Source organism: Bufo bufo, chromosome 2, assembly GCF_905171765.1.
Source record: "Bufo bufo chromosome 2, aBufBuf1.1, whole genome shotgun sequence".
NCBI lineage: Eukaryota > Metazoa > Chordata > Amphibia > Anura > Bufonidae > Bufo > Bufo bufo.
Genome location: NC_053390.1, coordinates 709,669,618 through 709,696,018, shown reverse-complemented (window position 1 = coordinate 709,696,018; position 26,401 = coordinate 709,669,618). Strand labels below are relative to the sequence as shown.

At 42.5% G+C, this 26,401-nt stretch overlaps 1 protein-coding gene across 7 annotated transcripts in view; it reads left to right on the top strand.

The window, feature by feature from the left end:
• The window catches only part of FAT1 (FAT atypical cadherin 1), a 227,191-nt gene that overhangs the window by 18,094 nt on the left and 182,696 nt on the right, over positions 1–26,401 (top strand). For 4 of the 7 annotated variants that reach the window (XM_040418770.1, XM_040418766.1, XM_040418769.1 and 1 more), the window contains exon 1: positions 22,817–23,132. The exons of 1 other annotated variant lie outside the window; for it this stretch is intronic. The gene's annotated coding sequence lies outside the window, so the exon portion shown is untranslated. Of the gene's footprint in view, positions 1–22,815; positions 23,133–26,401 lie in introns of those variants that run through there. 2 more of the 7 variants (XM_040418764.1, XM_040418768.1) reach the window with 2 other exon arrangements.

Sequence of the window (26,401 nt, the reverse complement as noted above, 5' to 3'; positions counted from 1 at the left end):
TATAAGGTAAAAAAAAAAAAAGCATACCTACCTCTTCTTTTTGCTCGAGACGGGCCGGCCGCCACCATCTTGATTGATTTAGCGCCAGATCTTCAAGCAAGATGGCGGTGGCTGGCCCATTGCGAGCAAATGGAGGCGGTAAGTGTGATTTCATTTTTTTTTTGTTAATTTTACTCTGTTTTTACTCTCAGATGCCGTGATCATGTGTGAACGCGGCATCTGAGGGGTACAATGATGGGGAGTGTCGCTATCGCAGCTCCCTGTCACTGCACCCGCTACTTAAAGAAAAAAAAAAACGCTTCGTGACAAAGTAATTAGCCGCAAAGCAAATTTTTTTGTGAAATTCGGCGAAGCAGCCGAATCGAATTTTCCAATACTTCGCTAATCTCTACTTATTTCATTTCTTATCGCATTGTAATAAGTTGCTGCCTTGTATCGGTGCCCACAGTGCCAGCGATTCAACATAACTTCCTTAGCTTGTGTGAACATGTGTTTGTTGTGGTGGGCAACAATACTGCACAACGCGACTTCCATAGCCATATACTGTAAATCTATATGAGATGAGGGGCTGGCACTGCTGCCTTAGAACAATAGGTCCTGTGTTCATATTTATCCACAACTACATAATATACATGATTCCCCCTTGTTCAGGTGTCTCCTCCAGATATTCTGGATATCCATCACACCTGATTGCTTGACTACTTTAATAAATAGATTGTGACCCCTTTTGGGACAAGGACTAATGATGAGGGCGCTCTCTGTACAGTGCCGATATATAATTAACATGTAATAAGTGAAATGTGAGTCGGTGTCTAGACAGGATGAGCGGTGTCTGCCTGCTCAATTTGAGGTTTAATGGTATTTCTCATCATGGTTTTCTACATTTAAATGAAGATACATAGTCGTTTGTGGTTTACTAGCTATTCTTCATGTATTACAGTATACAGATGTGTTTTCTCCAAAGGGATTGTCCAGCAAAGACATTTTCAGTCATTGCCCTCCTGGAGCTCAGATGATTGCTGCTGAAACCACCTGCTGTCATGGATCAGGGGAAGCTACTGATATTCGTATTTAACTGAATGGGTGGAGGGTAACACCTGCCATGACTGTGCCTGCTGCCCTCTGCTCTGGCTGATAAGTTGTGTTATATATGGAAATCCAACTCTATCATGTACATACAGTGCTGCCCATAATTATTCATACCCCTGGCAAAATTTGACTTAAAGTTACTTTTATTCAACCAGCAAGTTTGCTCAAATGTAAATAAAAGCTGAGAAATGTTTTTTTCCCCACAATAATGCCTCTTGTACATCGTCTTATTATCTTTTGGGAGACACCTATGTCATTTCCCGTGAAAAAATTACTTGCTGGTTGAATAAAAGTAACTTTAAGTCAATCTTTACCAGGGGTATGAATAATTATGGGCAGCACTGTATGTCCTAACAGGACATATGAATTGTTATGAAGTGAATATGGGCCCACTGTGTCTACTGAACAGATTTGACTTGGGACCACTCTATGGGCATTATCTATATGCCCCCGCCCCCCCTTGGTCTTCACCCTTTAACCGCTATACAGGGAGTTACCTCTTGGAGTAGTATCTGTTCAATAGCATGCTGACCCACAGGGGTCAAAAGATGCCAATGCAAAACACAGAGAGATCAGGCAAAACCTTAGTCAGGGACAAGCCCAGGTCAGGCACAGTTTGTGCTGTCCAAAGTCAGGCCGAGGGTTCGAGTAGGCAGCTCAGGGTCAATATGGATATTAGGCAAAGGTCAGTTCAGGAAAAGAAGGGCCAGATCCAGAGATAGGCTGAAGTTGGTACACATGAGAGCAAACCAGACAAATAGGAACGTAAAGAACTAAAACCTAATGCTCAGGCACTCTCCCACTGGGGAATGTGCCTTAAGTACCCAGGGTGGCCAGCCATTGACTGGGAGAATTAGGGTGCATGCACTGGCCTTCTAAGAGCTGGAGGAACCATGTGCACAGAACATAGCATAGGCAGGGAGGAGGCCTCAGCCGGTGTGGAGTGGAGGACCAGGTGGAAAGCTACGGTGCTGGGTCTAAACTGCCAGAGAATGGGAGCAGTAGATCAGGTGAGCAAAGTGGCGGCCATGCTTACCATGGGGAGTGGAGTAGCGGCGGGCACGGACTGCCACCATTGAAGAGAGACTTTGCCTACCTGTTAAACCCTTTTAGTTAACACATATAAAACTGATATCAGAAACATCCAGCTCCATGTTTAGACCAGTCCAAAAATTCTTTAACCTAGCCCAGTGCTGCTACTTAACTTTTTATATGGACGTATAGATCACTTCTTACAATGAGCCTTTTGTGTATTTCCAACAATGTCTCCTCTTTAGTTTCTGTACACGCTGCATTGGGTTAACATCCCAGAGTTAGTGAATTTATTGGCAGGGTTTATTGGTAAGGTGAGAAAATTTCAAGTCTTTATAAAAAGAGAGGCAGACTCAGCATGGTTTTTATTGTATGCAATCCAAGGAGGTGGGATCAAGCTCCTTCAGGCTGCCAAAGCAGAAGCTTTTTTAGAATATAGTGGCAAGGGGTCCCTGCTGAGGATTGTGAGCCGATAGAGCCCTTGCTGGAAGCTTGTATTATATGCATAGATTTTCATTAGCATTACATCCACGTCTGCAGACCTACACCTATAGTGCCATATACCGTTTGCCAAGTAAACCTAATCAGCTTCAATACATGTACAGCGCTATGGAATGAATGGCGCTTTAATAATAAATAATAATAATAATATGACTTTTTTTTCTAAACAGTATTAAATCACTTAGAGTGGGATGTGCATCGCCATATCCCTCAGGAATGCATGGAGTTGCACAATGAGCAGGGGTTGGAGCATGGAGGCAGCATCTGTGAGAGCTATTGAAGTCAGTGGAGACTTGGTGGAGGAGAAAAGGAGACCAGACATTGTACGCCTGCAGCCAGTGCAATAAACAGTTAACTATGAATGTACATTGCATGTGGACTGCACTTTGTAAAGGCCTACACGTTAGCTCTGCCTCATCAAACAAGCATTTTGATGGCGTCCTCTTAAAGTGTCCATATACATAAAACAGCACAACTGGCTGACTATCTTATGTGTATGGGTGTTCACCGACTCTTCCTCCACAGCAGATGTCAGGAGATAATGGTTCGGGAATGCTGGATTTGAACATTCCCTATCCTTTTGTCTCAAGGGAGATGAGCCATGACCAGAAATGTGGCAACAACCCACTCTTCTCTGTCCATCGATAACACATGCATGATTGGCCAAGCACCTGCAGATGAAAGATTGCTTCCTCAGTACCCCTCTTGCATGGCACCAATGCCACTGTCTCCATTGAGCTCAGACTGGTTGCCAGCTCTTCAGCTCAGGTCCCGACCAGATATGTTCCTGATCCTGAGTCTTCCTGTTCAGCTGCATATACGATTTACACGGCTGAACAGGAAGAATCAAACACCAGCCGGCCAGAACCTGAGCAGAAGAGCCCCTAGCCAGTCGGAGCTCAGCAGAGAAGGTAGCACAATGAAGGGGTAAGTACTAAGGAAATGATCTTTCATCCACAAGTGAGAAGACTCCGGGATTTTCTTAAAAAGTATAGAGAACCCCTTTAATCCTTACAGTCCAAACAATATATAGAGATTGGATGACACTGAATCACAGTGTCACCATGTCCTGAAAAAATCTGTGCACTTTAACGCATGTGAAGTAGCAATTATGGGGATCCTAGCTCAAGAACTTTACTAATAAAAACTCCTGAAATGTCTCGGGGAGAGCCGGAGGTGCACTTTAACATCCATTTCCCATTTATTGTTATACATGTTGTTTTTTTCCTCCACGCTTTCTGTGTCGAGATGAATTATCCTGTAGAAGTGACATTTCTAAATGTAGTAAACAAGCTTTATTTATTGGTGAAGGCCAACTTCAGTATTTCCATGTAAGCTTCTGGCAAAACACAAAACTATTATTAATAAAATAAAATCTTATGACATTTATAAAGCTACAAGATCGGTCATTAGATGTAAGAAGTGTTTAAAGTATGCTGTGCTAAACACAGTTTTATGTTACTTTTATTTTACATACTGTGTTTACAGTGCTTATTTATATGAATATTTTCTTGTTAAAGCAGCATTTTGTGCTTCAGAGCTGCCTTTCCTACATGTTTTTCTAATTCAATACATAGGAGGAATTGGAAATGCTCATATGAAGGCCAACCATTAACATATACAATAGCAATACAAGCTCCTTCACTTGGTGATTGCCTTCATTTGGTTACACCTTCCTTTTTAAGTACATTTTGAATGTGTATCTTGACATACTGCCTCAAATAATGGGATTATATTGGTTTTCAGTATTCAGTTACCTGTTATACACAGTATAGATAGTACCCATAGCTATACTGATGTTTACCTTCCTCAAAAGATCTACTGCCAATTGAAATAAATACATTTTGTCTTAGGCTACTTTTACACCTGCATTTTTGCTGGATCCGTCATGGATCAGCAAAAACACTTCCGTTATGTTAATACAACCGTCTGCAACCGTTATGAACGAATCCAGTTGTATTATCTCTAAAATGACCAAGACGGATCGAGCACTAAAATCATTGTAAGTCAATAGGTGCCGGATTAGTTTTCTCTGATACAAAAGAAAAGGACAATATTTTGTATTTAATCTTTAATGGTATAGTACAGGGTGGACCATTTATATGGATACACCTTAATAAAATGGGAATGGTTGGTGATATTAACTTCCTGTTTGTGGCACATTAGTATATGTGAGGGGGGAAACTTTTCAAGATGGGTGGTGACAATGGCGGCCATTTTGAAGTCAGCCATTTTGAATCCAACTTTTGTTTTTTCAATAGGAAGAGGGTCATGTGACACATCAAACTTATTGGGAATTTCACAAGAAATTTCACACACTGATAGCAACACCGCAGGAGAAATGCTAGCACAGGCTTCTAGTATCCGTAGTTTTAGGGGCTGCACATCTCATATCTTCACAGCATAGACAATTGCCTTCAGATGACCCCAAAGATAAAAGTCTAAGGGGGTCAGATCGGGAGACCTTGGCGGCCATTCAACTGGCCCACGATGACCAATCCACTTTCCAGGAAACTGTTCATCTAGGAATGCTCGGACCTGACACCCATAATGTGGTGAGAGAAGAGGGTTGCATTGACAATCCAACACAATGGGAAGCACATTGAACACATTTTATAAGTGGTCAGAAACTTGTAAATAACTCATGAAAGAAAAAAGTTACGTTAAAACCAAGCACACCATTGTTTTTCTTGTGAAATTCCCAATAAGTTTGATGTGTCACATGACCCTATTCCTTTTGAAAAAACTAAAGTTGGATTCAAAATGGCCGACTTCAAAATGGCCGCCATGGTCACCACCCATCTTGAAAAGTTTCCCCCCTCACATATACTAATGTGCCACAAACAGGAAGTTAATATCACCAACCATTCCCATTTTATTAAGGTGTATCCATATAAATGGCCCATCCTATACTTCCAAAATGAAAAAAGAAAAACAGCCAAAAAATGATTTTCTATGAATACTGAATTAAAAAAAATATCCATCTCTGATGGAAATGTCATTTTAATGCATAAAAGACAGATAAAGCCAACCATGTATAGGAAGGAGAGAACCCTATTGTAGGAATAATAGGTCCAGATACCCATGGCAGTTCACAGCATTCATCCCCTTTCCCAATACTGCATAAGAGGACTTGGTGCTTATTGTTCCTTCCTCCTTTGTCTGATTATGTTGTGGTGCTGTTGAGATCGAACCCTGTGCAGGATTCATTTTCCCCAGTGGAAGAGATGTAGTACCCCAGATCTGGAGGTACTACAATTTTTATATAGTTTGAATTGTTTTGCATTTTGTATTGTTTTGTTTTTATCTGGCCATATGTTCCAGCAGGATATAGATAGAAAAGGGTTAACAGAAAACAGGGTTGCCCACCCTGTACTTTCCTCTTGGTAGGAGTGGTCTGGCCCTGCTTCCTGCAGGAGATAGAGTTCCTGTGTTACCAGTGTGAGGAGAGGAAGAACAGTTCAGAGCTCCTGTTACAGATTGTCCAGAGAAAATGACTCAAACCTGCCTTAAGTGAAGTCTTGAGACACGAGACAGCAGAGAGATCTGCTATAACCAGCATTAAAGAAACTGCTGCAAGGTGAGGGATTTAAGCCAAGACACCCATCACCTGTTATTAAGCCAGTACCACCTAAGTATTAAACTGCAGCCATCCAACCTGCTTCCATATCCTTACTGGTGCCAGAGAGAAGATTGTGCCTAAAATCTGTTGATGCTGTTGCTGCTGTATGTATTTGAGTAAAAGACTTTTATGCATTTAATTCTGGCCTCAATCTTCTAAACTACATTTCCACTGCACTTATCCCTTGGGCGAAATGACCTGAGGGAGTAGACCATGACCCAATACTTCTTTAGGGCCACTACCACTCCCATCCTCTACACCAGCTCTCCAGGAACTCTCTGCAGAAAGATTGGCTAAAGCTAAGCTGATGCGTCCTCTCCATCAGCCCCATCAGCCATTGCTAATGCTTCTGTGGCACTTATGGTGTTAGATAAAGTACTTTATTAACAAAGAGATATTGTATAAACAGAGTGATAGTGTATAAGTGGCTGTCCATACAAAGAAATATTGTATTCTAGGGTAAGACGTATTCTGTAAAGGCAGCATGCCAGTGTAATATGTTTGAACAGATGTATATATGAAACCTTGGCACATGCTAGTTCCAGGGTGGAGCTCAGTGAGGGTTTCAAAATTACAAATTGAAAAAAAACACCCTGAAATCATGGCACAGAATGAAAGAATCTAATATTGTCAACTATGCAGACAATGTTTAAAGTCTTAAGTAATCTGTTATTTTTTGCGCATCATGGAAACATAGACGGATTCACATTGGCTAATTACAAGGAGCCATTTGTTTAAGCAGATTGGAATTGTTCTAGCTTCCCCGTCTTTCTTACAAGGATTAGTGGAAATTGTTTCTGGGCTTATGGATGTGATTTGTATCCTGTCTGGTAAATGTCATGAATGGTAAGGTACAGAAAAATTATATATTGCCATTTACAGAAACCTGAACTTTTCTTTGTCTGGCCTTTTTCAGAAAGTAAACTTAGCATTCAGGTTTTTTAGAAAAAGAATTTACAGCTGCGCACAGGTTTTTATCACAGCATATAAAACAGCTTTGGTGGAACAAAAAAACCTGGAGGTGTGAAGGAGACATATCCGACGATGCTAGCTAGATTTCCTCCTGTTCCAGCTGAGGACAGTAATCTTGTGAAGTGTTGTTTGACGAAATCATAAAATAGCCGGCTGACTTATATTTATGAGCTCCCTCATTAAACTGACTGGGTTCACCATTCTTCATACCTGGTCATCCCGCTTATTGCCCACAGATTACTGATTTACCTTTATAGAGCCACACGTGTCATTCCTTACACAACACAGTTACTTTTTTTTACTTTTTATTACTGATGATCTAGAACATCTTGTTAAGTTACCTTTATACGAGATGATGATCAGTACGATTGAGTGATGAACGAGTCGTTTCTTGGTGTAGTGAATGGTTCAACAATGTCCTTTTAGACAAGCTGATTATCGTGCACATCTTGCGCGTCTCTAATCGTGCATGCAGTGACGTCCAGCAATTATTTTTGTGCCCACACAAACAATCGAACCCACGAAAAATCTACCGATTGCCAGTTGTCGCTCTATGGTTCATTGCTTTTACAAGGCTCAATAATCATGCAGTTTCGGTCAATTTAACAATAATTGGCACATGTAAAGCTACCTTTATTCTTGTCAAATGTAGTTAAAACGGTTCTCACAAGAAAATAACCCGGTTTGCAGTTAAGGCCAACTTGACTGGCAGCTGATCACCTGGGGTCTGCCTTCAGAAACCCTCAGCCACATGCTCTTATTGTAAAGGGAAGCTGTGGACACTCCAGAGATTTCCCCTACAATGGATGTTGCATGGAGGTTATATTGTCATTTAGATAAATAACTGGCCATGTAATACATAGATGGGCCAGGTCCATCAGAACTAAAGCCCTCTTTGTTATCACCTCTCCATTCCTTGTCCCCAACCTCGGTCTTCTCAGGTGTTCCAACGCTTGTCTATATTCTTGTTATCATGTATCTGCTACCATCAAATCTGGTAAAATTTCAGGTCCAGGAAGGAGAAAGGGCATAGGTCTTACCACAGTGTTTCCATATGGTAGGAGTTCACTCCCACCGTGACCGATGGAAATGTGTTCACTTTTCTCAGCTATAGAGAAAGTTGGTACCTGACAAAACCACTCTCAGGAGAAGTTCCCAAGTTGCCCTGGTTCCCAACCTGATTCTCAGGTGTTCCAACTGTTGTCTATATTTATTATCAGTAATCTCCTGTCATAAAATCTGGTCACATTTCAGGTCCCATAATGCAGCCAGGTTTGATGGCATAGTTCTGACAACGGTGGTTCCACATAGTAGCAGTTAACAGCCACCTTGAGCCAGGTCCATCAGTATGAAAGCTCTCTTTGTTAGCGCCTCTCCACTCTGGCTCAAAGTAAGAGGTTTTTAAGCAGAGGACAGCTCTTAGATTCTCCCTAAGCTCTAATAGGTAAGGTATTGTCTTGTCCAGGATATTTAGGAAGCTAAGATTTGTGCCCCAGGTGTAGAAAAGCCTATCTACTTCAACTGACATAGGTGAGAGGTAGAGATGTGAGTGAAGAACTGATTGAGCAATTTTCTAGCATTTTAAAAATTTTGGATTTTTATATTATAGCACATCATAGTAAATCTGTGTAAAAATAATGACCAGAGACAACTTTCAGAATGTGGCTGATTGTGCCAATAGAAGCGACAGTCAGCCAGGCATTTTCCCTACAGGGGAAATATAGTATTACATGGCAACCATTAAGATAAAAGTCCTTTCATATAATGCAAGGGTGACATAGGTGGGGTCCCGGGACCGATTTAAATGAAATCTGTCGCCAGTGACCTCCCTATCAAACTCTTTGCAGAGACACATAGCTGTGGTTCCTCTGATTAAAACGCTGGTTTTGTTTTGTTGATCTGAGGCTCCATTCCTGAGTTATGGTACTTTTTTTTTATATGAAAATTCAGCCTTTGGTGCAATGAGGGCGTCACCATTGCTATTATTATACCCAAGCTGCACTGCTTTTTGTGGCCAGCCCCTGCTTTGTTGCTTTGCCACTGTTTAAGCCCTGTCAATCAAAACAGGCAGGGAGGGGCTGGCCACAAAAAGCATCAGAGCTTGGATGCAATACGTGCAATGATGACTCCCTCATTGCACCAGGGGCCTGATTTGCATACTAAAAAAAGTACCATAAATCGGGAACAGAGCCTCAGATCAACAAAAGAGAAACAGTGTTTTAATCAGGTGAATCACAGCTATGTGTCTATGCAAGCAGTTGTATAGGGAGGTTTATTTTCCTTCCTGAGGGGTGAGGGCACAGGGAGCCATCCTCCTGGTGCACAGCTATATTCACCCTTAGCACCCAATAACATGCAACTCATATGCCAGTCTTCCAGACCACCTGCTGCCAATCTGCATCTTCTGAATTTGCACGGATCTGCGCCTGGCTGTTAAATCTTTTTCTCGGAGACATGCAATTGAGCAGATTTTTTTAATTGAAAATAATAAATAAATTAATAAATAAACCAAACCCATCTGCTTCTTTCATCTAATTATTCATTAGGCCTTCTATTCCTGCAGAGAGCAAGAATTTGCCACTGGTTCCTTTGTCAGAGAACATTAATAACCCCTTCACATAACATGGCCATCTAAATTGAGATTGCCATCCAATATAATTGAAGAGGATATCTAGATTAATTGAATGGGATTTCTTTCTTATTTCCTTGATGCCTCCTTGATGCTTATGAAAAATACATTCTGTAGTATATTAGGAGATGCATTTTTCATGAAGCCCTTGTTTGAACATTGAAGTATGATAGAACGGCGCATAAGGAAACATTTATTGGCATCAAAGAAGTGCTGTGTTGCTTCAGTAAGAACCAGTCACAACACCAAAGATCCTTTGTTCACATAAGTATGTACAATATGCCTCGCACTCCAATCCATGAAAGGGCAGCTCATCCTGAGAGGCGCTCTGATTAACCCTCGCCTTAAATGATTTCTTACTGGTCTATCTAAGTAGAGACATATGATGTGTTTGTCATGGAAGCCATAATGCTTACAGCGGCTGCTGCCTGGGCTGAAGTTAAATCTGAAAACCAATTATATGTGTATTAAAGTGACACTCACACCTCTGCACCCCATATGCTAGGATTAAAGCCCATGCTGTGTTGAGGAGGTATGTGTGCTTCTTCATTTATTTCCAAGACATTTGATTGATGGATTTTAGACAGTGTTGGTGTTTTCCCGGCTGTTATAGACTGCAGTCAGTTTGAGATCTCATCAAGAGGGGACTAGTAGCAGCTCTTCTCTCTATAGGAGAACGACACCTTAGTAGCGGTATAGTGGGAGATACAATGTTGTAATTTATTTTTTTGCTGTATCCAACTGAGAATCTGAAAGATGAGCGGGCAGGGCATCATCACAACATGGCACCTAATGGAACATATTCTGATTATTTTGCATTTTAAAATATCTAGCACATTGAGTTTCAAAGAATGCTGAAGAAAGAGAACTGCATTTATTAGGCATTAGCACTGATGCTTTCAGCACAGACAATCCATTCACATCAGTCCCTGTCAGCTCCCATCTCCTTCCCATACTTCTTGTAATATTACTGCCAAGTTTCTTTTCCTGGGAGCTGCAGCATGTTCCAATAAAAGTGTGGACATTGAGAGGTTTATCAAGTGAAATGTGAATGGCCACCAGCCATCATTATTGAGCTGTCAGTGCATAAAAATTAATATAAGTCTATCACTTTACCAAAGTCCAGTTGGATTGAGTAAAAACAGTGGTCCTTGTCCCCAACCTCGGTCTTCTCAGATGTTCCAACTCTTCTATATATTTTTGTTATCAGTTATCTGTTACCATAAACTCTGGTCAAATTTCAGGTCCCATAATGCAGCCAGGGGCGAGGGAATAGGTCTTACCACAGTGGTTCCACATGGTCCTTGTCCCCAACCTCAGTCTTCTCAGATGTTCCAACTCTTCTATATATTTTTGTTATCAGTTATCTGTTACCATAAACTCTGGTCAAATTTCAGGTCCCATAATGCAGCCAGGGGCGAGGGAATAGGTCTTACCACAGTGGTTCCACATGGTAGCAGTTCACTCCCACCATGACCGATGGAAATGTGTTCACTTTTCTCAGCTGTAGCTAAAGTGGGTACCTTTCACAACTACTCTTAGGAGGTTCTCCCATGTGGTCATTGTCCCCAAACTCAGTCTTCTCATGTGTTTCAACTCTTGTCTATATTTTTTATTACCAGTCATCTCCTGTCCTAAAATCTAGTAAAATGTCAGGTCCCATAATGAGGGGGAAGGGGGAATATAGCTGTTACCATGGTGGTTCCACATGGTAGCATTTCACTCCCACCATGACCGATGAAGGTGTAATTCCTTTTCTCAACTATAGAGAAAGTAGGTACCTAGCACAACCACTCTGAGAAAGGGGCTCCACCATGGTCCGTGTCCCAAAACCCAGTCTTCTCAGGGGTTCCAATTCTTGTCCTTATTTTTTGTTATCAGTCATCTCCTATCATAAAGTCTGGTAAAATGTCAGGTCCCACAATGCAGCCAGGGGTGAAGGCGTAGTTCTTACTACTTGTGGTTCCACATGGTAGCAGGTCAATCTAACTGTGATTGATGGAGGTGTGTTCACCTTTCTCAGCTATTAAGAAAGTGGGTACCTGACAAACACTCTAGCGAGAAGTTCCTAAGTTGCCCTTGTCCCCAACCTCGTTCTTCTCGGGTGTTCCAACTGTTGTCTATATTTTTGTTATCAGTAATCTCCTGTCATAAAATCTGGTAACATTTCAGTCCCATATTGCAGCCAGGGTTGATGGCATAGTTCTTACCACCATGGTTCCACATAGTAGCAGTTCCCACATGGTCCTTGTTCCCAATCTCAGTCTTCTCAGGCATTCCAACTCTTTGTCTATATTCTTATCAGTTATCAACTATCATTAATTAAAGCAAAATGTCTACTTCTGTGTTTTTATTACACAATGTGTGATAGGATGAACAGGCCATTGTGTAACAGTTATTTCCCCCAAAGTGCTTCTTCCTATTTCTTTAAATTCAGTAAGGCTGCATAAAGCATTGGATTATATGGAACAGCTTAAAGGGTTTCTGTCACCCCACAAAACTCATTTTTTTTTTTTTGGATAGTTAGATTCCTTATAGCGCGATATAGGAGAATATAATGGTCTTACTTACTTTCATGCGGCCGATTCTTTAGAAAACGAAGTTTTATAATATGTAAATGAGGGCTCTACCAGCAAGTAGGGCGTCTACTTGCTGGTAGCCGCAGCAGAAATCCGCCCCCTCGCCGTGTTGATTGACAGGGCCAGCCGTGATCTCCTCCTCCGGCCGGCCCTGTCAGTATTTAAAAAATCGCGCGCCTCTGGTCATTCGGCGCAGGCGCTCTGAGATGAGGAGGCTCGTCTCCTCAGCACTCCCTCAGTGTGCCTGCGCCGATGACGTCTTCTCTTTCGGTGATGTCATCGGCGCAGGCGCACTGAGGGAGTTCTGAGGAGACGAGCCTCCTCATCTCAGAGCGCCTGCGCCGAATGACCAGAGGCGCGCGATTTTTGAAATACTGACAGGGCCAGCCGGAGGAGGAGATCACGGCTGGCCCTGTCAATCAACACGGCGAGGGGGCGGATTTCTGCTGCGGCTACCAGCAAGTAGACGCCCTACTTGCTGGTAGAGCCCTCATTTACATATTATAAAACTTCGTTTTCTAAAGAATCGGCCGCATGAAAGTAAGTAAGACTATTATATTCTCCTATATCGCGCTATAAGGAATCTAACTATCCAAAAAAAAAAAATATGAGTTTTGTGGGGTGACAGAAACCCTTTAACATAGTTTTGTGGTCTTGATTGGAGATGGACGAATTTCTTACAATTAGTTTTGGGTCCGATTTCTCTGAATCGACCATGTGATTTGATTCGGAAACAAACCAATTCTACCCAAATTAAAAGTGCTTTAAAGAGGAGCTGTCAACTCTCCTGACATGTCTGGCTTAGTAACAACTTGAATTCCCCATGTATTAACAATTCTGGGGCTTCCATTCTTATGATTCAATGTTGTATCATTCCTTTATAATTTCTACTAGAAGTTATGAATGAATTCCTAGCAGTCTGCAGTAAGTGTACAGAGCGGTGTTAACTAGTTTTGGGGGTGTACCTGAACAATCTGACAATGGCAGCACTGACTGGATAGACTAAGACTGTGCAGGGACACCCCCCCCCCCCCCCCCCCCCCAATCTGTCTGTACCCTTACTGCGGACTGCTAGTTGAAATAATAAAGGAATGGCACAACATAGAGTGATAAGAATTGAAGCTCCAGAATTGTTGTTACAGGGGGAATGCAAGTAGCTATTAAAACAGGCATGTCAGGAATGGTGACAGGTCCTCTTTAAATGTCTGGAAAATATCTCTCTCTCTCTCTTTGTCTCGTGAAAAATTCTCCCGAGTGGAAATATCAGGTCAAATCTTGATTCTTAAGAATCAATTTGCTCATCTCTATTCTTGGTCTAACATGCAGGCCCTGGTGCCAAACCATGGTCCACTTTTTTCAATAGCGCTAGAGTATGCCTGCTGCACAATAGTGGATAGTGCTATTGTCAGTAAACTCATTTACTGCCTAAGGCCTCATGCACACGACCGTATTTTGTTTCCGTGTCCGATCCGTTTTTTTTTGCGGATAGGATGCGGACCCATTCTTTTTAATGGGTCCGCAAAAAACGCGGACAGCACACCATGTGCTGTCCGCATCAGTATGTCCGTTCCGTTGCTCTGCAAAAAAAATAGTGCATGTCCTATTTTTTTCTAGTTTGCGGACAAGGATAGGCATTATTACAATGGATCGGCAAAAAAAACGGATCCGCAAAAAAAAAAACGGATGCCATACGGAACGTCATCCGTTTTTTTTGCGGATCCGCAATTTGCAGACAGCAAAACACATACGGTCGTGTGCAGCTAGCCTTAGTATTGGGCTGAATTCCTTCAGTTACATTTCAATCCACAACTTGCCTTGCTATGGTGCGTTGTTTTGCTGGATGATGCTACACTGTCATGATGTCAGTAATTATTGCAGTGATAGCACATCAGTTTACAGCAAAATATTAATGTGCTTGGTACTAAATCCGCAGTTGGCCAGGTTTCCATCACTGGCATCTAAGCAAAATGATGGTGTAGTCCTCCTACTATATTAAACATAGTTCTGCTGCGGAAGACATGTAGGAATGTCTGCACCGAGTGCGAGATCTTCTGTTTTGTAAACTTAATAGATGTTACTATGGAAATATAGTGCGATCCTCATCCTCTGTAGAGTCTGCAGATCTTCTGTCATCCCACTACAGGAACTGTCTATATGAAAAATACTTGGCCACGCTATATTGCAGTGACGCAGTGGATCACTGCTAAAGGTTAGAGAAGCACTCCCACAAACATTTTTTTTTTCATGCAGTTTTTTTTTGTTTTGTTTTTTAAATGTTTAATGCAGGGTTGCAGCATAGGCAATGTTCTATGGATAATTGAGGTCTACACAAGAAAAATAAAAAGCATATTCATCGTTATTGCATCGTTCCTGTAAAATAATGTAAGGTATAACCTTTCTGCATAGATAAGACCTCCAGGGTCAACTGATTAAAAGTAGGGTAGAAGCATTTAGCATAGTAACATAGTTTATAAGGCTAAAAAAATACATCCATCCTTTCAGTTCAGCCTTTTGATCCAAAGGAAAGCAAAAAAAAAATCAAAACTATGAGGTACAAGACAAAAAAATTTGGGAAAGGAACTAACAATACAGGGGAGATAGACTAATGATGTACTAGGAAAAAAGAGGAAGGGTAGTTGGGGGGGATTCTCGCAGGGTGGTAGGCCAAGCATTAGGTAAGCAGTAGCAGGGGCTCCACTCCTGCTTGTGGGCATTGACCTAGGGAACTCGGCAACAAGCGACAGGAAAGAGAAGAAGGTAGACAGATGGGCGAGCCCAGATCAGACACAACAGGACCCACAGGAAACCGGGTCCTTAATAGAGAAAAGGGAAGTAAGAGAAGGATCCTGAAGAGAGTAATCAAATCAGGGTTTCCAGATCTCCAGTAACTGCTCTTGCTAGTCCATGGTGATCGCAGTTAGTTACTCGTTTATCATGTAGAAGTGCAGCCTGCGCTTGACTGCTGAAAAGTCAAGGGACAATTTCTTCCAAGCCGCTGCTATTGTCTGTTTCACGGCCAAAAAGAAAAAAATTATTTTGCGTGTGCAGTGATTTGTGGGATCTTTTTATTGAGTAGTACTTCCCAGGGATCTTTTAAAATTTTGAAACTTGTCACTGAATGAACAAGGTTGTACACCCGTATCCATGATCTCTTCACTCTCCACCAGACATGTAACATATCACCTGGTGAGGGGCAACCCCTAAAGCATGTTGGAGCCTGGTACTGCATGAACTATACGGGAGGGGATTAGGTAACAATGAAGTAGTACTTTATAGTAGGTTTCTAACATTAGAGTATTCAGGGCACTCTTGTGTGTCGCTTCCCAGATTTGTGTCCATTTGGCATCAGGTAGCACTGAGCCGATATCAGCTTCCCACTTAGAAACATAGGAAGGGCGTGTTCCGTTTGAATTACAGGTGAGATCTGCGTATATTGCCGAGATGAGGCCTCTAGCTTGGGGATAATGTAGACAATAAGTCTCAAAAGTGGTCCCGGACAGAGGGGTGGATGTGTTTCTAAGAATGGAGCTGACAAAGTGTTTCAGTTGGAGATAGCATAATATTTCAGTTGGCGGTAGCTCATACTTGCTTTGCAACTAAGCAAAGGAGGTGATATCATTATAGGTAAGCACTCCCACAAAAACTTTTATTCCCTGACCTGTTAGGCTACTTTCACATTTCCGGTTTGAATTCCGGCAGGCTGTTCTGGCAGATCCTCATGGCTCATGAACAGAATGTCAGAACTATAGTAAAGACTGACACACAGCAAGAGCAGAAACAGTGAGGCAGACTGCAAAAGTGCTGATAATTCTCCATAGTAATTATGCATGCCCTGGAGAAAGACCGGGACAACATTGATGGGCATTATAATGGCAAAAATAAGTCCTTCACTACGTGTTTTTTCCTAGAACTCTGTGTTGTGCTGTTAGGCTAAGTTTACATCTTCTACAGAATCTCCATTCAGGGCCTCCTTCGCAGATTCCATCAAAAACCAGAAGACAAAAAGTCTTGCATGCAGGGTTTTTATTAATGCTTTGTCACTTCCTGCCCATGTCAATCAAAGCAGCGAGGTAGGGTCTAGACATAGAAATGAGTGGAGCTTGGGTGCAACAAGGCCTAATTAGCATTTTAATCAGGGGTGGGTCTGTGCAGACAGTTGGATAGGGAAGTCGCTGGTGACAGATTCATATTTGCCATTGCTGTGAGTAGGGCAATCCATAGTGTGACTACTCTAACTGTAAAGAACCCTTTCCTGTATTGGTATCTAAATTGTCATTCCTCCGGTAAATTGCAGTTTGCATTCTGCCTAACGGTTGGCAGGACAATGGATGTTTGTGCTGTTCCCATCATAAATGTATGTTAGAGAATTGCTGCTTGTGTAATTTGCTTGTAAGGTCACCCAACTGAAACCTACATCTCTAATCAAATAAAATCTAATTTGCCAGCCTCGCATTATTGTTTAATCACTCTTATATATTTGGGTCAGGCAGGCGCATCGCTGGAGTGGTACAGGCAGTATTACTGTCACAAGTCATATTTATATTCAAAGATAGTGTTGAATTGAACCTGCACAAGCCTCAGTTATCTGTTTGCCCCTTCCTCAGCAATTCACCAGATAGGTGGTATGGGACCTACAGATCCGTTGGTGACTGTATGTGGTAAAGAGGAAAAATAATCTTTATTCTGGAGATGGTTGGTGTGCACTAAATGTATACAGTGGTGTCCAAGATGGACATTGTCTGGATGGGGCCCAGATACTTCAGATGACAGCCCTGTTTAGGTTGTTTAAAGACCAAGTTTACAACAAGTGACTTCAAAGTCCAGCTGGAAAAGACATTTGCTGGTTCAATTTATGAAAGTCTTCTGAGACTTCAGAGTCAGAGCACAGTCCTTCTCAAGTGTCAGATATATTTACTGATGATTTGCCCACTCACCTCCAGTGACTTAAGTGCCACCATAACCCTTGGGAGCTATTTACAAAAGGTCTGTGGCCAAGACCTGTGTTAACCTGTGCTGCTAATTTAAACCTGTAGGAAGACCTCTCTGCCTGCAGGACTCAGGCTCTTTAAATCACAGACTTCCATAATCTCCTTCTGTTATGGTAAATGACTATTTATGGACATGGTTTGGAGTGCTCGATAAATGTTGGTGTGTTTTCTCAGACCCCTGATAAATGGCCTTTGTAGAGTGGGATTATCTACTTTTCTGGAGAAGTTACTTGCAGAAAATCCTCCAGTTTATCTGGGAGGAAGAGGACATGTTACATCTGTCAGCACTAGGAGCAGAGTCATCTAAGCGCAGAGTGACTGTGCCTGTAGACAAATGTGAGATTTACATAAATTTACGTAATATTAAGCTCCAATGGAACACAGATATTTCTTAATATACAAAAGAGGATGTACAGTACTACATTGAATATTATATATATATATTGATTTTGGATGAGCAAAAATATATAGGCAGGAGAGTGATGGTAAAACCAAATTAGGCACAATTCTGTCGCTAAATCATGCAGCCATTGGCTACACCACTTGGTCATACCCTAACTACACGGCTGTTCACAGGGTGCAATCAAACTAGGTTTTTAAAGCCATAGGATGTCAATAGGTTTGTCAGCCCTATATGAGGAGACCAGTTGTATAAATCATGCATTATAGTTGGGGTACCCAGAAAAGTTTTCCAAGCTCTTGATTTTGATGATATATCCTCAGGATAAGTCATCAATATCCAATCGGTGGGGTCCAAAACCACACATACCCGCCAATCAACTGTTCTCTGCACTGGAACTAGCACTTTGAATGGAGTCGTAAGTACTTCTCCATTCAGAGTGTAATGGTCGTGCCGGGGTACTGCAGCTCAGCTACAGTACTATTGAAATGAATGAGAGTTGTGCTGCAGTAAGCCAGCATGGACACTACGCTAAACAGAGCTGTGCTTCCGTTTCTATTCAAAGTGCTAGTCTGGAGCCAGAGGCTGCAGGGAACGACTGATAGATGGACGTGTGGGGTGTTGGACTCCCTCCAATTGGATATTGATGACATAGCCTGAAGATACATCATCAATATCAGGAGCCTGGCAAACCCCTTTAGGGCTTTTGAGCAGTAGGCCACAACAGCCCCCTTTCTCCCCATGAGTTCTACTAAACCAAATTTAGACCACAGTAGGGTCTATTTCAAATAAAAAGAACACCGGGCAGTATTGATGACATAAAACAGATGATAAGATGATAAAAATGAAGAAATCAACACCTCCACAAGAACCTTAATGGGAACCTGTCATCAACTTTATGCTACCCATGCTAACGGCAGAATAAAGTAGAGACAGGTGAGTTGATTTCAGCGGTCTGTCATTTATAAGTTAAAAATAAGTGGTTGCCGAGAACCAACTTCACAATCATTGCAGACTGGGCCTGGAAAAAAGTCACGGCCACCTGAGAAGAGTCCTGGTTATTCATGAATTCCTGCTCTCCTGCCACCTGCTGATGACTGACAGTCTTCTACCGAGTTTTCTCTCTTTCTCTTTAGGAGAGAACTGCCAATCATCAGCAAATGGGCGGGGAGAGCAGGAGATTATGAATAACCATGACTCTTCTCAGGTAGATTTGACTCTTTTTCAAGGCCTGAGCTGCAATGATTATGATGCTGGTTCTTGGCAACCACTGACTTTTAGCTCATGAGTGACACACCGCTGAAATCAGCATTTCTGTCACTAATTTATGCTGCCCTCAGTGAGGTCAGCATAAAGTTGATGACAGGGTCCCTTTAACACCCCGACTAATTATATCCATCACTGGTAGGCAGTTCATGTATACATTCAGCAGCTAAAACCCTCAAACTTGAGACCCACCATGTTTCTACTTATGAATCCTCAGGGTATGCAGTTAGGACCATATAGATATACACTATATACAGTACTACCTTTCTCCCAAAAGCAAGAGACCCATTGATGAAACACCCAAACCCTGAGCTACTTGTTCAAAATCAGTAATCACCACTTGGGGGTCCCACCTGAAAATAACTGAGTGGGTACTCCAAGCTTTTAGGATGTTGACCAGTAATAAGAGACGGGCTTGTTAAAGTAAACAACCTTTTGAATTTACAGTCTGATGAAATGTACTAAAACGTATATAGTTGTAACTCCTTGAAAAAAAAGCTCCACATGGTCTTTGCATTTGCCCTTTGAACCTGCATTGACATTACCCTTAGAACTTAAATACATGTGGACCTTTTTTAGTATGTGATGCCGCTGACACAGTTAATAGGTCAGTGTATTCAGAGTGGAGCTGTCATCATGAATCAAGTTTTACATCACAACCTGTATACAATCTATACAACACCCTGGGCCTTTGTAACAGAAGCATATGTGAGGGTTTGTGTAGATTTCACATAACGTGGGTGGAAATCCACTATCTAACCTCAATGTAGGCATTCACGTTAGGGTAGGATGGAAGCAGATGAGAAGACACCAGGCTGAATATTTGTCCTTTATGTTCTGTGCAGAACATTTTTCTTTTTTTTTCTATTCCTCACTTAGAAGGATTTCGTCTCAGAATTGCACATTGTTAGACATTGCAGGAGTGCCAGGATGAAGAACTTGAAATTAGGAAGCAAAATGGCTCCAGTTGACCACAATTTTAATGACAAAATTTGCAGTAGTCTACGAGGCAAATTTGAACCAAGCCTTATACAGAGCCCCAATAAATGCTGCGTTAGTTGTAGTCCTCATATACAGTAGGCCACTTGGTTCTTTGGTACAACACTAAATTACGGTGATATAATCCCTCTGTAATACAACACCCAGTGGAATATGGCACATATAACATAACCCAACAGGAAAACAGTCTTGTGCACGAGACAATAAAGATGAAAAAAAAGTCTGACTGAAATCAAAGCTCAGTAACTAAAATATGAATTATTACAAAATCAAACATCAATGGTCACAGAAGTGACCCACCTCTGCCAGTGATGATATTAGTGGGGACTTCCAACCATTTGCTGTGTGTCGAGCCAGAACCAGTAAGTGAAGAGCACCTGAGTGGCATCGGAACGAAAGTAGTGAGGCATTGGTGAGGAGCATAATGATGGTATTCTATTTCTACTCCATCCTGGCCCCTTTTACAAAAGATGTATGCCCTGGGGAACTCTCAGGGCCTTTATTAATGATGACCTATCCTCCGGATAAGTCATCAATATAAGATCGGCGGGGGTCCGTATGAGGAGAAGGCACGTGCACTGTGCACTTGCCGTCTCCCGACTCTCTTCCTGCTGCTGCTATGTCTATGGCAAAGCAGCAGCGAACAGGAAGAGAGAATGGAGACGGCACGTGCACAGTGCCCGCGCCATCTGCTCCTACAGGACCTGAAGATAGGTCATCAATGTTAAAAGCCCGGAGAACCCCTTTAATGTAAACAAATGAAGTATTTGTTCTTCTAGAGAAGAGGAGCAATAAAGGGGCAGATTAATGTGCAGAAAATCTGCATCAAATCTGCATCAAAACTGCAAACAAATATATATATACATAAATCTGCACTATTTATCACGCTTTTGGTGGATTTTTTATTGTTGACTTTTGTGCGTTTGTTCTGTTTATGTTAACAACCCCATTGAAGTCTACGGGAAATACCATTCTACAGAAGATGCGCAATCGCACAAACAATTGACATTCTGCAGATTTTTAAAACCACAAGTGGGTCCTCAGCATTGAAAGTGGAAGAATTTTGCAGCTTCTGCCGCAGAACACTTTACTGTCCCAATCTGCTGTGTGAAAATAGCCTTAGGGTCCATTCACATGTCCGTAATTTGGGTCCGCATTCGTTCCGTAATTTGTGGACCCACCATTCACTTTCAATTGGGCTGGAACGAATGCGAATCCGCATTTCCGGGATCCGCATCCGCATTTTCGGGATTTTCATCCCTTTTTTCGGGATCCGCAATTCCGTTCCAGAAAAAAATAGAACATGTCCTATTCTTGTCCGCAATTGCGGATCAGAAAAGGCATTTTCTATTATAGTATCTGTGATGTTCGGTCCGCAAATTGCGGATCGCACATTGCAGGTGTCCGTGTTTTGCGGATCCGCAATTTGCGGATCCGCTAAAACACTTACGGACGTGTGAATGCACATCCGTTTTTTCCGGGATCCGTTTTTTCGGGATCAGCAATTCCGTTCCTGAAAAAAAAATAGAACATGTCCTATTCTTGTCTGCAATTGCGGATCAGAAAAGGCATTTTCTACTATAGTGTCTGTGATGTGCGGTCCGCAAATTACGGATCGCACATTGCAGGTGTCCGTATTTTGCGGATCCGCAAAACGCTTACGGACATGTGAATGGACCCTTAGAGACAGTCTAAGGCCTCTTTCACACGACCGTTTTTTTTTTTCCGTTTTGCGGGCCGTTTTTTGCGTTCCGTATACGGTCCGTATACGGAACCATTCATTTCAATGGTTCCACCAAAAAAACGGAATGTACTCCGTATGCATTCCGTTTCCGTATTTCCGTTTTTCCGTTCCGTTGAAAGATAGAACATGTCCTATATTTGGCCGCAAATCACGTTCCGTGGCTCCATTAAAGTCTATGGGTCCGCAAAAAAACGGAATGCATACGGAAATGCATCCGTATGTCTTCCGTATCCGTTCCGTTTTTTGCGGAATCATCTATTTAAAATGTTATGCCCAGCCCAATTTTTTCTATGAAATTACTGTATACTGTATTTGCCATACGGAAAAACGGAACGGAAACGGAACGGAAACGGAAACAAAGAACGGAATAACGGATCCGTTTAAAACGGACCGCAAAACACTGAAAAGCCATACTGTCGTGTGAAAGAGGCATAGATTGCTTGTTCAGTCAGCTTGAGTATATAAAATGAGATTAAAAAGTGAAAGTTTTAGTGCTGTGATCTGTAAGTGACGGCCCTGACTTGTGGGAAATCGTCCCTTTTTAATTCTAAAGAACATAGGGGGAGAGTTATCAAAACTGGTGCAAATGAAAACTGGCTTAGTTGCCCATAGCAACCAATCAGATTCCATCTCTCATTTTTCAGCGCTCCTTTGGAAAATGAAAGGAGGACTCTGATTAGTTGCTATGGGCATCTAAGACAGTTTTCATTCACACCAAATCTTCCCCTCTAGTTCAAAAATCCATATTTTGCGCTTGTATTTCCAGTAAATACACAGAGGTGCGTTGGTTTCATTGTAACAGATTGGTGTAATAATGACTTCTCCCGTGGAAGTGGTCCCCATTACATTTTACTGCCTGTGTAGACAGAAGTGCAGCAGCAGTTCCACTACTGGACACACAGGCTGCAGCAGCACCTTCTAGCTCCCCCCTTGAAATTTCCAGTTTATCCTAAGTCCACAAAAGTGGGGGAGGAGAAGGATATGATGTCAGCAGCTCTCCTGTGAGCCTTGTCCCAGTGCAGAAGAGGCAGGCACAGGGAGCACCGCACTCTCTACACAACTTCAATCACTTGTGCTCTGCTGGGACATGTCCTAACTGCCCAGAGGTTACCCACCATTCTTGCTACAAAGGAGTCTCCCCCTAGTACGTAGCATCTGGAGGCACCATGATCCAGGCTTGCGGATTGTTGTAGGACTTGTTGCTTCTTTTGGCTTTGGATATGTTGAGAAAGAAAAAGAAGAGGTGAGAGTCCCCATGGAGTTTTGTATTCTAGCTCGGACTAAAGGAGATAGGACCTAACCAGTAGTCAGGTAAGTGCAGAATTGGGATATCTTTGTGTGAATGCGGTACTTCTGCGTTAACGAGGTCCAGTGGTTGAGCAGAGGCTGCCCTGTAACTTCTGCATGCTCACACAACAGGCTGGGGAGAGTTCCCACAAGGCAGCAGATAGACTGACGGTTAATAATTAAGATATATTCCCCCTTCTCCACCAGGCAAACTGTGAGTGATCATTCATAATGTGCCAGCTCACTGCTCCTTATAAGGAACCAGAGGCTTGTCTTTGTCTTGAGGCTCCCTGGGTATCTGCTCTCTAGAAAGATGTTATTAAAGTTTGGAGCGGCCACGGGCGGAATGACCAATCACCTTATCCAGCAGATATCTTGAAGGAAGAATAACAATCCTTACCGATTGGATAGAAAAAAATGAATTCCAACATTAGCAGAACTTACCATCATTAATGAAAGGAATTGTCACCTTTATGTACATCTTTCCACTGGATGACCACTATTATTACACTATATTTGTTTTTGCCCTTTCTTACCCTGACCGATTACCACTAATCATCACTTGCGTTGGACCAGTAATTGGCCAGCATTGATGGGATTTTGATATGTATTACTATATTGATTAGGCAGGCAGGAGGGTTTTCTTTGTCAAAGCTGTAACCATCACAACAATATCATCTTAAGTCAAAGTTCAGATGAGAAAAAGATGACAATACTTTGTGAATTCTTGTACTTAGGATCCTCTATAACAATGTATAACAACCGGTAAGCTCAACAGTTCTAACAGTGATCAAACCTTGAAATAAAAGTAGGACAACTGGCACCCACCACACAGAGGTTTTTGCCTTCTTCTAGATCAACCCTGTAGGATTATAGGTTGGACTTGATGGACCTGTGTCTTTCTCCAACCTTAACAACTATGTAAAACTTCCTATCACATCAGCCGGGCACATCCGATCCCTGAATTCTCTAAAAGTCTTTGCCAATGTTTGTGCTCTCCTTCCTTGGAAGGTTGCTGAGATAACGCCTGTTCTGTGTGGAGAAGGAAAGTTCTCTGTAAGGGTACGGCCACATGGTCACGTTTCTGCATGCACTTTTAGAAGCCAAAATTAGGAGTGGATTACAAAAAAAAGAAGAGAAGTCTTATCAGTCCTTTATACTTTCTCTTCTTTTTATAATTCACTCTTGTTTTTGACTTCCAAAACTGCATCAGGAAACCTGACCATGTGGCCATGCCCTAAGACTCTCTGGGGAGGGCATACCTCCTAGGAGCAATGATTCAGGTGCCTACATATATATCCTCTATCACAATCTTCTAGACTCTCCAAGGAAGTTCTACCAACTTTCTTACATTCCTTGCAAAGTGGTGAGCTTTGATTCGTTTGATATTAGGAGGGCGATGGGCTGCAACCGTTGACATGGTGAAGGAACACTTCTGCCCGCAGTCATCGCAGCAGTGAGCAATGAGCATCCTCTAGAACCGTTCCAATAAGTGACTGATACCAGTGACAGCCCATTTAGCTGCCCCCGGGGCTGCTTGCTGACCCACCATATCTGTGACCTTGCTGGAAGGAATGTAGCAGCAGGCTGACAAATTCAGCAGAGTCTTAAACCTGAGTCTATGAAGCAGAGACCTTGTCCTTCTCTTCCCCCTGATTTATGAGACTGTAATGTTGAGTTTAGTGCTTTTTTGCTGCAGGGAACAAGACACTCTTTTTCGCTTCCATCTGTAGATTGTCTTTTTTTTACAACCTGTCCCCACCTGTGTATACAGGGTCTGCTCCCAGAATTATCGGGGTCTTCTGGTGGGAAGGAACCCCCTATGCAGTGCCTGAGTTTATGAGCAGAACAATATGTCGACCTTCATATTCTGTTCGTTCTTTAAACTTTAGTCTGCAGAAAAAAAAGTTTTTTTGTTGTTGCCCGATACGAAGACCTGGTAATAAAAGAGTTAAGCACAGAGCGAGGAATTAGTTCTTTCTTTCTATATGACTGGGTGGAAGTAGCAAGTCCTGGCAGCCTCTGTGATATAGGATTCTAGGCGTTTGCTTTTGTGTTCACAGAGGGCTATAATCTTCCAGCAGCCACATGGCTCCTGCCGATTTTACACAGAGCGCACTTTAGTTTACTGTGCCAAGAAAAAAAAATGGTTCCTAGCCTGGGCCTCAGCACATGGAGGGCGATGAAGTCTGTCCAGGAGCCATGGGGGAGGGGAACGAAAAGAAAGAAGGAAAGGATACAAGGCCACCGTGCTGTACCCTCAAAACTTTGGCTTGGCCAGTGACCCCCAGAAAGGGCTGGGCTGCTCGCTGGAGTGCAGAGGTTGACCGCAAAGCTTACACTCTTTTATGTGACAAAGTGGAGGATTGTCTCGGACACAATAAGACGTCATTGTGTAAATTGCGCTGTACTTTTTCTGAGATAGCCTGGAGGGGAGAGGAGAGGAAGAATGGAACATGCATGTCTCCAGTGACCAGGGGAAGCCATGGCCTGAGAGAGAGCATGGTGGATGAGGGGTGCAGACACGGTCTCTGCGGTGGGGGTTGCTGCTGGCTGTGGTCCCAGCGAGTGGGGGCAGGGAGAGGACTTCATGAGCTGGGAAAGAACGAGAGGCTCTCTTTAGGGTGGAGAGAAACAAATGAAAACTTTTCTTACCTCTGCACGCCTCTGACAATGCAGGACGCGGTGTTACCCGATCTGCCTGCACTATATGGGGCACAATGGAAAGTCTAATTGCAACATTAACCTATTCGTTGCTGGGGGGGTACATAAACAAGGGGGGGGGGGCAGGCTGTGCAACAGTTTGAGCAGCGAGATTATAGGATGATGGAAGCTGCAGGTTCTTGAACAATCCATTTTCACTTTTATAGATCTGTCCTGGTGTTTTGTACTGCTTGGTTGTCCTGCCAGCTGTTGTAGAATGAGAACTCCCATCATCCTTTGTGTGTCTGCTGGCTGTTTATTCCACATGTGCAGATCCATAACCTATTGTCTGAATCGAGTCCAGACCTCATGATTTTTCTCTAAAATAACGAAGTGTCCCACAAAACAGTTCAGTGGCCGATATTGTGTATACGTTGTGCTTTCACGGATTTCCCAATGCACGTCACAATTACACGGTTACTATTAACCGCCTATAAACCGAATAAAGGTGATTTTTATTTCACAAATTAAAAATAATAATAAAAATACTAGGCCTCGACGACATCCGTGACAAGACGGTCAGTGTGAAGATGTCTGTGAAGAGTCCATGTTTGGTTCGTGTGTCCGTTTTATGGCCCTCCCTGTGTCAT